General features: G+C 33.5%; 1 long non-coding RNA gene across 1 annotated transcript; it reads left to right on the forward strand.

Moving 5' to 3' along the window:
* Positions 1-6811: 6811 nt before the first annotated feature.
* On the forward strand, positions 6812-13596 carry LOC138170379 (uncharacterized). Its single transcript, XR_011170596.1, has 4 exons — positions 6812-7481; positions 9344-9393; positions 11805-11972; positions 13263-13596. It is a non-coding gene; the product is annotated as an uncharacterized lncRNA (long non-coding RNA).
* The last annotated feature ends 2162 nt before the right edge of the window (positions 13597-15758 follow it).

Genomic DNA, 15758 nt, shown 5'->3' on the forward strand with positions numbered 1-15758 from the left:
ATACCATAGTTTATGTTATACCATAATATAAATATTGGAAAAATGAGCAATTCTGAAAGTCCTAACTCTAATCAATGAACAATCAACCATGAATCTAGACAGCAAATGAAGAAGAGTGTTATTCACTTCATAATGGAAAGATGAACCAATATGAGCATGAGAAACATATTTTTGAATACAGTCAAAATGAGGATTTATTTTGCTTGACTATACTAATGTGATAATGAGCTTGTTCTCATCTCTTTCCTTACTTCTTTCTTGCCTTCTTCCTTTTCTTCTTTCTTTTATTCCTTCCTTTCTTCTTTTCTTCCTATCTCTTTTTTCTTTTTCATTCCTTTGTTCTTCCTTTCTTTTATTCTGTCTTTCTCTTTATGTCAGAGAAAAAAGAAAAGGAGAGAAATAAATGCTTGATCATTACAAAAATAAGCCCTTAAAAATACACAAATTCAAATGGTTGCCATGATATGACACTGGATAATGGTTTTGTGAAGTACAGGAACTCCTTATATATTGAATATAGATGAATATTAAATATATATTACTTAATAAATAAAGTTTTCTAGATCAAGGGTGTCAAACATGTGGCCTTAACCCTCAACACTCTCCTGGCAGGGCCTGAACCACTTTATAGTGCAATTGGGAAATATGTAAGAAAAGAAAACCTAGAAAACACTACATTTTAAAGTTGTCAATATATAACCCATAAGTATTCTTATGTATAGATTAGTAGTCTATACAAAAGATTTTTTATATTTATATTCACGTTTGACACCCAGAGGTTAATGACTTCCCCAGGGTCACATAATTACATAGTAATTATTTAAGCCATTTTTTGTTCATTTGTTTGTAATTGCATTGCATTGCTTTTAGATCTCCTAAGTGAATCTGGCAATGATATAATAGCCAGATGAATATATACATCTCATTTTCTAAGTATCAATGAATTATTGCACATTAATCTACTATTTCCTTGCTAGTGATAACCAAACTTCTCATTTGTATTACCTAAATACCTCTCCCTCCAAGCAATGAAGTGGTTACAAAATATATTTTAAAATAAAATTATCTTTGTATTTCATTCCACACTGTATATTGCACAATAGCCTACTGAATTTAATTGGCTTGAATAGCAATTTAAGCACCAACACAGATAATGCCATCATGAAGAGTGAAATAAGAAGAGGAAATAGTTGAATATGAAACATTGTCATGACAATGGAACAAAGGGACAATGGAAAAAGCTAAACTCACTCTCATTAAGCCCTTACAAAATTGTGTCACTAAACAAAAGCTTTGTTAACAGCTAAAAATTAAAGCTTAAATTAGACAATAACCATATCACCAAAGTGACAGGGCTTAGAGCTCATTTAAAAATTTTAAATGAAATATTTATAAACACACAAATTCTAATTAACAGTGAGCTGTTTCACAATAAAGAACTAATAGCAAGACTTCATAACTTGTACCCTCACCACTGACTGGTAAATGGCATCCATAAAGATCACAATTTTATTTGGGGAAGGGTGAGAGGGGAGGACAGATGCTCACTAATAGCAAAACTGCTCTAGCTAATAAGGGTAAATGAGTCACATTTTTGTAATCAATGTGATTCTTACTATTATTTCAGGTTTACTGATACCAGTAACAAATAACACTTTCTCTGAGTCTTTAAAATAGAATGTATTAGGAACCATATGGTTTAAGAGATTGGTAATAGAATTTGGTAGAATATGAGCTTTTCCTCCCATAATGCCATTGATTCAGCAGCAGCACATAGGCCATTGTGAACAAACGTTATTACCATCTACTAACTGTTAAGTGACTATTGTGGAATAAATTTGTTATATCAGGGTAGTGGGAGTCAGAAAAGCAGAGAAATAAAAGATTTTTCTTGCTTCATATTTGAAATCTATAATGACGTTTACAAGATGATATCAATGTCACTAGGTTAAAATCTAGATTCAACATTTCCTAAAGTTTAAATGAATGCACAGAAAACATTTAGATCAATAAATAAGCCAATTTAATTGTATCAGAGCATATAAAATATATAACAATACTTGATGATTGATTAAGGAGATAGAACAATCTAACCTGTATGAAAGAAAACTTACTGAGGCTATGGTCACTGTCTCCTAGTTTGGGGACATATTTTGTTTAGCCCAAAGCACAGCAAAACTAAGCAATAGGAAGAAGTTGTAAAGTAGAATATTTAGGATTGATAATTCAAAAAATGACTTCAAAAGTAAGCAGTTTAACAGCAAAAATAACAGCTAGAATTCATAAAGAGCTTTAAGTTTACAGAGCACCTTACAGATATTCCATTTTCTTTTAACAGTAATCTTGGATGTCGGTTGGTTATTTTTCAGTCATGTCTCTGCATGACCCCATGTAGAGTTTTGTTGGCAAAGATACTGAAGTGATTTGCCACTTCCTCTCCAGTTCATTTTACAGATGAGGAACTGAGGTAACAGGGTTAAGTGACTTGACCATGGTCACATAGCTGGTAAATGCCTGAGGCCCTATTTGAACTGATTATTCTGGCTCTTCCTGATTTCAGGCCCAGCATTCAGTCTACTGAGCCATCCAGCTGCCACAACTATCCTAGGTTTCAGGTATTGTTTTTATCGTATTTTAGGGATGAGGAAAAGGAAGCAAACAGAGCTTAAGTGATTTGCCCAGGGTCACGTAGTTAGGAAGTGATAGACACGGGATTTGAACTCAAGTCTTTCTCACTTCAAATCTTGTACTATATATACCACAGTGCTTGGAGTAGTAGAAGTATCTAGATGTATGTAGTTTTGTTTTTCAAGAAAGTATCACATATTCACTTGTTAGAAATGTTATGGGAGGATGTTTATTCATATCTGAATTGGTCTATTGTTTCTAAGGTATTTCTCAATTTGGAAACTCCATGATTCCATTATAGCACAGTCATGTTCTGTGGTAGAAAGGGGAGCTATGTCCAGGGATTCAAGAAACCAGGATTGTAATCCTGGATCTAATAAGCATTAACCTCTCCATTCCTCAGTTTCTTCATTTATAAAATTAGAGAGTTGGACTGAATTCTCTCTTCCAACTTCAAATTTTAGTGATTCTATGAGTGTGAAATGAGATGCTAAGTTTTCACACTATTTTTAGGCTACTGAATCCGGATCGTCTCTTATATAGTAAAGAATTTCATCATTATTTGGTGAATTCAGCTGAACTAGACTGGATAATGTACTGTTACATGGCTTAGAAGTAAGTGGTTGACCACACAGATAATAATGTTGAGTATAAGATGGATGTTCAATTGGGGGGGGGAGCTTTTCTTTTGAGTGATCCCCAAGGAATCTGTATTTGACTTAATTTTGCCTAGGGTATTCATCAAGCATTTGAATGAAGTCATTGAGAAGACATAACTTGCTAGATTTAGAAATGAAGTAGATTGGAGGGAGAGAGTTGCATTGAATAACAGAACAGGAATTAAAAAATGATTTTCCCAGGCAAGAGCTCATATTACGGTAATGGGAAGTCTTCCAAGTAAGTTTATTTTTATTAATTTGTATGCATAAATGTGGGTAAAAGGACTAAAAGAGTTGGATTTTGAGGGGGGGAAGAATTTGCAGTTTAAGTGCATTATGCAAAGACTACCTGAACTTCCTATAATTACAGGTCTTCAAGGGAAGCTTGATAACCACTTCTCAGAGATACTGAGGAAAGAATTCATAATTGAAGCTCACACTAGCTGACCTCTATAGTTGCTTCCAATTCTAAGATTTTATGATTTTATGAACTCAAAAATTATACAGTTAAAACTTAAGACAAAACACTTTCGTTTCCTAGGTCAAAATAACAATGATTTTTTTCTTCTTTTTTTTCCTTTTTTTTTTAGTTTTTAGCATTCACTTTCATAAGTTTTAAATTTTCTCCCTCTCTCTCACCTTCCCCTCCCCAAGACAGCATGCAATCCAATATAGGCTATACATATGAATTCCTATTAAACATATTTTCACATTGGTGTTGTTGTGTAGAAGAATTGTAATGAATGGGAGCAACCATGAGAAAGAAAAACATAAAATAAAATTTTAAAAAAGAGAAAATATTCTGCTTCAATCTATATTAAGAATCCATATTTCTTTTTCTGGATGTGGATGGAATTTTCCATTATGAGTCTTTTGGAACTGTTTTAGGCTCTTTCATTGCTGAGAAAAGCTAAGGCTATGGAAATCAGTCATCACACATTGTGACTGTTACTGTCTACAATGTTGTCCTGATTCTGCTCACTTTACTAAGTATCAGTTTATATAAGTCTTCCCAGGTTTTTCTGAAGTCAGCCCGAAAATAGCAGTGATTTCTAATCCCACATAACTTAATCTTGGTTTAAAATTGGACTAAATAAGACATGCACAGCTTTCTCAAGTATTCTGAATATGGATAGCCTGTTTCAATTCATAAGAATGAAAGATGCTTAGATCAAAGTTTCACATAGGAACTTGAACTTAGATAAAGTAAGAACAGGAAAAATAAAGGACTAGAGATTTTTAAGGACCTTCTCTACAAAATTGTAATATACACTTTCTTTTGGTCTTTTTGAAAGGGGGGAAGGCAGGGCAATTGTGACCTTACCCAAGGTCACACAGCTAAGTTGTGTCTGAGGTTGGATTTGAACTCAGGTGCTCCTGAGTCCAGGACTGGTGCCCTATTGACTTGTACCACCTAGCTGCCCCTGGAAATATATCCTTAAGAGACTGAAGTCACAGCTAATAAATCTACCGTATTAGACAAATTACTGGAACATCATATATGCAGAAATTCTCTACAGAAAGTTTCCTACCAGTACTAATTCCAACCTTTGTTTCAGACTCAATTTCTACATTTAAGTTAAATGTACTGTGATGTGTAATCTATATTAAATACCCCCTTGAATATGACATTCACTATTTTCAGATGTTTTATGCTTCACATAGCAATTTGGCATAATTTAGATCATTTTAGTGTAGTTCTGTATGTGATGATCTTGATTGGCAGTGTGAATACCTCTTGATTGACACATTGTTTTTACTAAATCTTATTAACATTGATGAGTCAGTGATGTTCAGGATAAAAGCGGGATATATGTTTTGAAAGCTTTCTTTCTATAGCCCATATTCTTATTATTCAGCATGAAGTGTGATATATTTACTATTTCTTAATGCCAAAATACAATTTAATTTTGTTTTCTTTTTTAATACTTAAGTGCATCCCAAACTGTTAACAGTCTGTTAGTTTTCCAGTTTAATTTTATATTAATCTCTCTTCTTTAATATGTTTTACTTGCCAAACAAACCAGGCTACGATTTGGAACAATGTCCCAGACTTTGAGGTCTTTATGAATTTATAAGAAGTTATTTATTACACAGACATACTGAAATCTTATCCATCCTTCAAATCCCAAACCATATCCCATGTTTTCCAGAGACCAACTCTGATTCACTCCTAGTGGGGGAAAGGCTACCTTTTCCTCTCTTCTGCCCTTTCACAGTACCTCTTTATACTTGGTATAGTATACCAAGCTCTTTTTGCATGTGTTTAATTTCTCTTGCTAGATTATAAGCTCTTTGAAGGTAAGAACTATCTATCATTTATACTTCCTCCTCCTTTAGCATATCTCATGCCTCATACATGTACACAGATGTGAACAGACACACACAACCCCTTATAGCAGTAGGAGCTCCAAGAACAAATTAATAAAGTATTTACAACATTACTAATATTCATCACATATGACTTTTTTGTGAGTGAACTGTGCTAGTTAAGCACTTTTAAAAATAATTTCTAACAAACATTTTTAAAATGTTAATAGGCATGATGGATTTATTTGAGTTCATTAAGACTGATTTTTTGACTCTGGATGAAAGTAGACAATAAGCTGTTTTGAAATGTTTTATAAATGCTATTTTCTTTTACTTATACTTTCATTTCCAAATGAATCTCATAATGCACCCCACAACAAGAGTCTCCCGTATAATAAGCACAGTCATGCAAAACATTCTACCCATTTGTGATTCCCAAATATGTATACCTCATTCTATACTTATTAGACTCCATCACATTTAATATGCTGGTTTTCAAATCATATTGTTAATAGTGGTGATTCTAAAACCTAGGAATAGAAAGGAAAGAATGTATTTGTTTTCTTCTCTAGGCCTGGCAGATCCTAAGCCACCCCATACTTGTTTCCTTTAAGCCCCCTGCCACCTGGACAAGTATTCGTTCCCATATTTGGTTTCAGATATTGCATGTTTGGTGCCCATTGTCACTGAATATTCCCTACCATTCTCAGAAAATATGAAAGACTGAAAGCCTCTACTCTGCCACCACTGAGTGCAGCTCTGAGAAAGCAAAGCTTTATCTCTACATTTGAAAAGATAATCATAGGCATGAGAATGTGCTTCTTTATTAGGGACACTAACTAGTAGGTTCTCTCTCGCTCTCCCTCTCCCTTTCTCTCTCTCCTTCCTTTCTCTCTCCTTCCTCTTTCTCTCTCTCCTTCCTTTCTCTCTTCTTCCTCCTCCTCCTCCTCCTCCTCCTCCTCCTTCTCCTTCTTCTTCTTCTTCTTCTTCTTCTTCTTCTTCTTCTTCTTCTTCTTCTTCTTCTTCTTCTTCTTCTTCTTCTTCTTCTTCTTCTTCTTCTTCTTCTTCTTCTTTTCTATTACACGTACCACCATGCAATGTCAGATAATAAATAATTTAAATAATTTACCATTTCAAAGTTACAAATTTCACTGGAGATTTTGCAAATTATATCCCCCACATCATTGATGTATAATTATTACCTCTTACTCATAAACACTACTTTGCTCTGGAAAAATAAAATAGTCCTTATAATTTTAAATGCTAGAAAAAAAGTGGCTTTTTTGTCCTTTTTTTGTGGTCAAAAGGTATTAATGATGAAGGAATCTTTGTTGTTGTTGTTGATAGTGTTGCATTTTACCTGAGAGATTACAATTTATTGGTTTAAAAAACTTTGGTGGATTTTTTTTTGCTATATTTCAAAGAATCTTTCACAGTTACTTTTTTAAACAATTAACTGAGTTGAATATAAAGACAAAAAGCGAAAATTTTTGCCCAGCCCTGAAATCTTGTTCTTATAACAAACAGGTCATTGTGAGACGGTCACAAATGAACCCAGAGCTTAGAAAAAAAAATTACATATGAGAATCTTTCCGATGGTAATTTCATGGCTCTTTTTGAACAAAGGAAATCTGATTGTTTGTAATCATTTGTAAAGCCAAGGCAGTGAGGAGTATAAAGAAATCCCACAAATATCACATTTTCAGCCCTTCTTTCTCTCTCATCTTTGCCGAGTGAATTGGAATGTGAAGGGCTGCACTCCTCCCAGTTTACATAAAGCAGCTGTGAATTCAGATTTCTCACTTCATCTTTCATTCTGATGTGCTTTCTTTTGATCTCTGGAAAGAAATATATTTATAATTTCTGGAAAAAACTGCCTCAGAGGTAAGTGGTATCCAAATATTGTTCTGTAGAGATAAAAAATATACTATGTCAGTGGTATTTGGCTGGGGATTGATGATGCATTGCACATGGATATAGAGACATCACTCCTATAAAACTTGTAACATTATGGTTTAGGGACTATTTAACCTTTAACACAAATCATTTTTATTTCCCCACTGGAATTCAAAGCACTTTATTCTTTTATATTACATTTCTTTCCTTTTTTTTTTTTTTTCCATCTCCCTGTACTGTGTTCGCCGCAATTTTTGTCTTTGGCAAGCTGAAAAGGGAGAAAAGAATAGAGCATATGATTGCAAGGCACACAAAGTAGGCAAAAGTGCATAAACTTGCTAAGATGTCAAAAGCTTAGCATAAATGAATGTCAGACTGGACCCCAAATGGATAGAAATGGTAGCAGTACTAACCACTTGAAAATCATTTTTACAGTAAATTTCCAGTGGCTATCACCTTCAGGATTAAATAATTTTTAAAAGAAATATACAAAATAAATGAAATAAAACCAATGTGTTCTATTACAAAATAGTAAGTATGGTTTTTAATCTTTTCTGGAAAGTATTATGCACATACAAGTGTATTGTTATCTTTTTTTATTTCTTTTTTAAAGGAATCGGGGTTAAGTAACTTGCTCAAGGTTACACGGCCAGGTGTTTCTGGGTGGATTCGATCCCCAGGTCATCCTGACACTGGAGCCAATGCTCTTACTCGCTGTGCTACCTGGCCACCCCAAGGGTATTGTTTTTTAAGAGTTGGAAGGGGGAGAGATAAACAGATGGTGAGTGATTCTACAAGATGATAAAGAAAAGGGGCAATGGATAAGGGAGTGATATTGCTTAAATTATGCAACTTCAGTGCTTTACAAAATTAATCTTAATAATGCCCTGTTTAGAAGAGAGGAGTATGTTGCTTAAACAATTATTCAACTCAATTTCTTATGAGAAGAGTTTTAACATATCTTGTCTTTTCATCCCATGGATAAAAATAAAATGCAGCTGGTGCCACACAGCTAAAAAGATTCTGAAAGAAGAAAATATTTTGAGTTCTACTAAGACAATAAATGTGATTTGTATTAAAGGTTAAATAGTTCCCGAACTATAATGTTACAAGTTTTATGGGAATGATATCTCTATATCCTTGTGGAATGCATCATCAATCCGTGGCCAAATACCATGACATTATGCATTTCCATCTCTGTAGTATCCAGATACCACTTACTTCTAAAGACATTCTTTTGGAAATATGAGAAAAAAAATCCAAGTTTTCCCTGAAGGGGCAATATAAAATCACGTCCAAAAAAACCCCACTATTATATACTAGACAAATCTTACAAACAATTGTTAAGAGATTGTGTGACTATGTATACGAATAACTTTCTGCAAAATTATTTCTATTATTAGTATGCCTTGTGATGGCTATATCCGAGTTAAGTCAAGAAGCATTTTTTAAGTACGTACTAGATGATAGGCATTATGCTTTCTTCATACCCATCAGTTTCACATCATGGCTTCCCTTCCTCCGGTTCCCCCTCTTTCCCCCCGGGAAAAGCTCATCACCAGGGAAGTTATAATCAAGGAGATTGTTTCAGCTTTGGTACTTATATCACATGACATTTCTCTGTTGTCTTTGCCCTTTTGTTAGGAGAACTAGAGGGCTGAGCAAAAAAAAAAAAAATCCTCCTCCCAAAGCCTCCAGATAAAGAGGGCTCAAAACCCCAGTGAATTCTTCATTTCCCTTCCCATGAGCTGTGCTTTTTGTATTCCACTCCCCCACCATCATGTTTCCCTTTCCCCCAAAATTCCCTCCTCTCTCTTAACTTCTTTTTGTGTAATGTCTTCCTTCATCAGATTGAAAGCTCCCTGAGTGCAAGGACGGTGTTTACAGTACCAGATATACAGTAAGACTTAATAAATGTTTGTCAAGTTATATTGTATTGTTATACTACCGTGCTAAACTCTGGAGATACAAAGACAAAAAAAATACCTAGTCCCTTCCCTAAAGGAACTCACAATCTATTCACAGAAATAAAAATCTAATATAATGAAGTAAATTAAAATATTTTAATCTTATCTTCTTAATGATGCACTCTATCCTTGTCAAACCTTACATCTTGAGCTTGTATTTGACATTTACAAAATCTGGCTTAGAGATGGTGATGATTCGTTGAATTGTGTCAGAGGTATGAAATAATCTAGGAAATTTATACTGGCATCTTAGGTATATTTAAGTTGTCAGTGCAGAAATTCAGAAGTTAGCTGCTTGAATTTATTTATTCCTATGTAAATATTTAGACATCATTTTCTCTAGTAAATCATTTAGCTCAAAAGTAATGCAAAAACCTGACCATAGGTATTGCTTTTTGTGTGTGTCCTTAACAACATCAACAACAATAGCAGACATTTGTCTAGTGCTTTATGGTTTACAAAATGCTTTATGTATATTATCACATAAGAGTTCTCTGCCCTTATAAATAGCAGCCAGCTTAGAATTTTGATTGCCTGTTTTAAAATATCATCTGAAAAAGCCATTTTAATTTGGATATGTCTTTCCTATTATAATTTTAACTGAGCTTTAAAAAAATGTACATGATGTACAGTTCTCAGATGACAATTTAAATGAATATGAGGGGTTAAAATTAGATTAAAAAAACACCAGTCATGAGACTATTAACTCCTGAAATCAGTTTCAACACAATTATATTTGATGGCTATCCTTTACAAAAAAGGAATCAACATCCATATATCTGAAATTGTTTGAACACCTTTTCAACCCAGAAGTAGAGAAATGAAGTAGATAGGCTCATGGAGTCCTCTAATCTTAGATGTGATTATAACTTTTTAGCTGAAATCCAGAAAGATTAAGTTGTAAAAATATCACACATCTAGATATTTCAAAACTTTGATAAATGTTATCCTCCTAAGTGTCTGTATGAAGAATCTCAATATCTATAGTAGGGGTTCTTGAACATTTTTGTTGTAGACTCTTTTGGCAGTCTGATGAAGCCTATGTACTGCTCAGTATACTTTTTTTTCACAATTGTTTTCATCATAACAAAAATAGTAAAATCTTTCTTTCCATGTTTCAGTTGAATGTATAGCTTTGAGGTTGGCTGCTTTTTGTATCTTCCAAAGCCTACCTGTTATTTTGAAAATTTTCCTATTACCACTTCTTTTTCTGTACTTACCTCTTCTACAACCTCCTGGTAAATCATTTTGCTGGATGCCTATACCAAACACTGTTCTGGAGGAACTTCCTCTCTGGAACATCACTCTCCTCACTGGGGATTGAAACTCCTAGAACACCAATTCAGGGAAAATTCCTTACATTCAGGAGAAGGTGTGTCTGACTGTCTTAACTTACACTTTTACTTTCTCCAGTCAATCCTTGACCTGTTTGCTGTTAAGGTAAAATTTAGGTTACTCCAGTAACCAGAATGTTCTATTATTTCGGTAGAAAAAAAAATAAGCAGAGTTTATTATAGTGCCTTTAATTACAAAGGGCCAAGGAATAAAAGTTGGGGGAAGATCAGACTTTTTAGACAACTCCCCTGGTCCTTGAAGATGTGGGAATAGTTCAACTTCAGTATGATTTTTCAACTCAGATGCTTGTAGGGCCAAAGGTGACACTTAACTCCTTTATCTGTCATAGCTCATACTACTTTCTTTTCTTTTCTTTTTAATTCCTTGACTATTCCTGGGTTGATGGCTTTTGTTTCCATTATTATTTTATTTTGCTTGGCTCTGCATGTCTCTACTCCTTCCCCTCTGATGTTAGACTTTTAACATTACATTTCTCTACTGATGAAATTACACAGGCTTTCTTAAGAGCTTCCCAGGACATGACCAAGTTCCTTGCCCAATAAAAACAGGCTACCTGTGACATCTAGTTTTGATTGATGCATTAAGAAGGTGTTCACACCTATGAAGACAATGTTGTGGAACAATGAACAATCAATGAACTCTACTTGTTATACTAGTAATTTTTTGACTAAAGTGTCACCACTTTCATATGCTTTTTGTTTCTCTTCTTAGTATGACCAAGAGTTTACTTTGTTTTTTGTAATTGTAGCTCCAATGCTTAGGGAGTGCTAGGAACATAGTAAGCAATTAATAATTTTTTTCCATTCATTCATTGATTCATCAATTCATTCTATAGTCTCAATGCTATAGGTGCATATTCCATTTTCATAATGATTTTTTAGAGGAGACAATAAAGATCTAAGTTGATGGTGTCTTCTCAGACATTTATGTTAATGAATAAAAATAATTGGTTAATCACTTACTATGTGCTAATAATCATTGTGTTAAGACTTTCAGATAAGAAAAGAAAAAAATGAGACAATCCCTGCTCTCAAGGAACTCATACTCCATTTGAAGCAGTGTCAATTACTTCTTCATACATTACTTTGGAATATTCCCCTCTCTACAATATCATGAAAACCAGCCGCTAATCATCTTGAAAATTGTATCACACCTGGTATGGATTTCTTTTTTGGCCTATTTGTCATTGTTATTTAATCCTGATGTGTGATGTAAATTTTTCATTAAAACAGAGTACTAATGCACTAGAGAAGACATGTATGATGGTTACAATGTGTATTAAGTTGTATGTATGTATGTATATTTACACACAAAAAATAAGTGACTATAAAATCAGCTGATCATATTAGATCATACTAGATAAAATATATTTGATCTTTGAACACTATGTACAAATGTGTGGAAATCCATTTTGATGAGTAAGACTAAATATTCAGCCAAGCCCTCAGGATCACATCAAAAGATAAAGAAACATAATTATTATTTGCTGATTCCCAGTGATGATGTTAGTATTGTGGGAGCTGTTAGTATTGTTAGTATGGGAGTGGGTGAGGTGGGGTTGAGTTTCCTGCTTGACTAAGTATTTTGTAAAGAAGCTTCTTTTATTCACTTCAGTAAAAATTTGCAAGGTGGAGGGGATGGTTTCAATCATCCAGAAACTTAATTTGAATATACACAAGTTTATATGCTTATATAGACAGACATGCATATATGTCTGCATATGACTGAATGAAGGCATTGATGAATGGAAGATACATATTTCTAAATTGTTTATGATGTAGCAGGCACATCACAGATATTATATTCTAATAATATTGAGAAAAGAGTGGTGGCCATGGAGAAGCGATTTTGTCTGGAAAGTCATTGGGATGACTACAGGGTAGAGCTATAAGACTCCTGGTTGACTTGATCTTTGCAAGGATAGTGTTGATTTGTTATTCCCAATACCAAAGATAGAATAGGGAGGGAGGGCAGAGGAAATACACAGAGGCAGAATCACATGAAGGATTTTCCCTATCAAAGAGAAGTGTGTTGGGACTGGATTGAACTGGTTATGGAAACTTTTCATTAATCAGTATAAAGGGAAGCTCCAGAGCAGGGACTAGAGTGTCAGCTTAAAGGTTGGAGGCATGTCATTAAGATGTTCTAATAGCACTTTGTCTCTTCATTATCCCTGTATTCTGGACATTCAAGGTACCATGTTCAAAATCTCTTCCTCAGTAGAATTGAGGGTATATAGATAAGAAAACCTTTAGTCAGGCAAGGGAAGATCATAGGGACAAAACAGAAAGTAAAAAGCTTGCTTTAGACACCACCTCATAGATTCTACATGATAAACTGTAATTTTCCTTTAAAAATAATTAATTTATGTTATTTTTCAACATTCACTTCCATAAAATTTTGACTTTCAAATTTCTTCCCTTCTTTCCTCTACCCCCTCCTCAAGATGGCACGCAATCGGATACAGGTCTTATGCTTATGCATTCATATTAAACATATCTTCACATTACTCGTGATATAAAGAAGAATTAGAAGTAATGGAAGGAACCATGAGAAAGAAGAAACAAAACAAAACAACAAAAGAAAATAAAAGGAAATCAAATAGTAAGCTTCCATCCACATTCAGACTCCAAAAAATCTAAGTCTATCAAAGTCAGTCATTTAACAATGTGGCTGTTATGATGTAAAATGTTCTCCTGATATGCTCATTACATTCAGCATCAGTTCATATATGTCTTTCCAGGTTTCTTTGTTTTTTTTCTGAAGTCTGCTTGCTCATCATTTCTTATAGCACAACAGTATTCCATTATATTCATATACCACAACTTGTTCATATACTCAATTGATGGAACTCTCTCAATTTCCAATTCTTTGCCACCACAAAAAGAGCTGCTATAAATATTTTTGTACACATAGGTCCTTGTCTCATTTTTATGATCTCTTTGGGATACAGACCTAGAAGTGGGATTACTGGCTCAAAGGGTATTCACAGATTTATAGCGCTTTGAGCATAATTCCAAATTATTCTACCCATTTTTCCATTTAAAATATCATTTGGAAATTATATGTCATGGTGATACATTTTCATGCTAAGTTAGAATTATAATTGAGAAGAAATACATACAAATTAAAATGATCTTTGCAGACTATATATTAACGTAAAAATAAAGGCAATCAAAAGTCAAACATGACTTTTATTTACAAGGCCAGAAAACTTTCATATAAAGTTCTTTGGAGACTATAAAGTGCTATATAAATGTCAGCTACTATTCATAGTATTGGTAATGTGATAGTAATCACAGCTCCAAAGCAATAATGGTAATATTATTAGTAGTAATTGGAATATTATTATTAGTAGGGACATTAAAAGAAAAACTTTTGGTGAAGCAGAGCTATAGATAATTTCTCACTATCATATTTAAGCCAAATTAATACATTTGACTACTAAATATTTAAGGATAAGTGAATGTATGCATGAAATTGACTTGAATAAATTAACATCTAGATAATTGATCTTAAGCATAAACAGGATCATAGAGTTAAAAGCAATAATAAATGGTTCATTCATTTCAAATGAGGTATTGTAACAGAAAAGTCTAGTACTTGGTATCAGAAGATCTGTGTGGTACCCCAAACAACATCACTTTCTTTCCTATGTGACTGTATTCAAATCATTTATTATCTTTGGGAGTCAACTTCAAAATGAAGTTCAGGGAAGGAGCATTGGATTAGATGATCTCTAAGGCTCTTTCTAATTTTGAAATTCATTATATTTATTTAAAATAGGGGAAATCTTCTGAACTACATGAGTGATTGAGCAGTAGAATATCCTAGCAATGAATCTGAAAGAGCTCTAAGAGTGGAAATTGTATCAAAATAGTACTGACAACCATCTGTCTTGGGTAGTTTATGCTGTGCCCTGCCTTGAAGGCTTAGCCCAGATGACCTTTGGATTGGATCTCAATGGTAGAACCCTTGAATACACTTTAAGCCAAGTGTACTTCAGCAAAGTGAATAAGAGGATACTCTATTATCCAGTGAATTGAGATGAATATTAACAGTCAAGTCAAGCCAACAAATTTGCATGACTTAATTGTCCTAACTGATTGTTTGGACAGCTCAAATACACACGATACTTCTTCAATCCATCCACTTCATTTTCACTCCATAGCTACACCCTCTGGCAGTAAAATAGCAAGGCCAAAAAAATCTCATTAAAAATGGAACAGATTTGGTCTCCATCCATTATATTCAGTGCCACTTTGGGAACATGTTCCTATTGATTTTGCCAAAATATTCAACAGACTTAGCAAGTATGTACGGGGAGTATATGAAATGTTTTCTCTATTTCTCAAGTGATATTTCTTTGAATACAATATTCTTTTTTCTAGCTAAGAAAAAAGAAAAATGTTCTTTAATATCAATATGTTGCATATCACATGGTCAATACAGAGAAAACTATTGGCCTCTTTTAGTTTAATTAATTTAAAAGTTTTAAATGTTAAATACAAAACTTATAGTACTTCAATATTACCATTTTTCTTCAAATATAAAATAAGATTAAAATGTTCTTTCTAGATAAGATTAAGCTCTGTTCTTAAGAGAACCCTTTAAAATTGCTTCATATCACTAATTAGCTCTCAATAAACTCTTTCTCTTCTTCCCAAAGAATCTGCCTGTTGGGAAAAATTTACAATAGTGATTTAGAGCAATGTATTTTTGGCCTCTACTGTAAGCAATGGCTTTGAATTTTATTTAGAATTAAGGTGAGTCCTACTAGGGAAGAACCAAGTTTTCTTTTTTTTTCAGTCTATTTATCCTTTTTTTTGTAATAATTCATTCAGAATCATCCACCTATATACACATTATTAATCTATATGGAGAAGACTAGTCTCATAATAAAATATTTTTTGTTTTAGTATATATGTCTTTGGGCATACTG

This window comes from Petaurus breviceps, unplaced genomic scaffold (assembly GCF_028583685.1).
Source record: "Petaurus breviceps papuanus isolate PSGF00001 unplaced genomic scaffold, PetGlider_PUasm1.0 126, whole genome shotgun sequence".
NCBI lineage: Eukaryota > Metazoa > Chordata > Mammalia > Diprotodontia > Petauridae > Petaurus > Petaurus breviceps.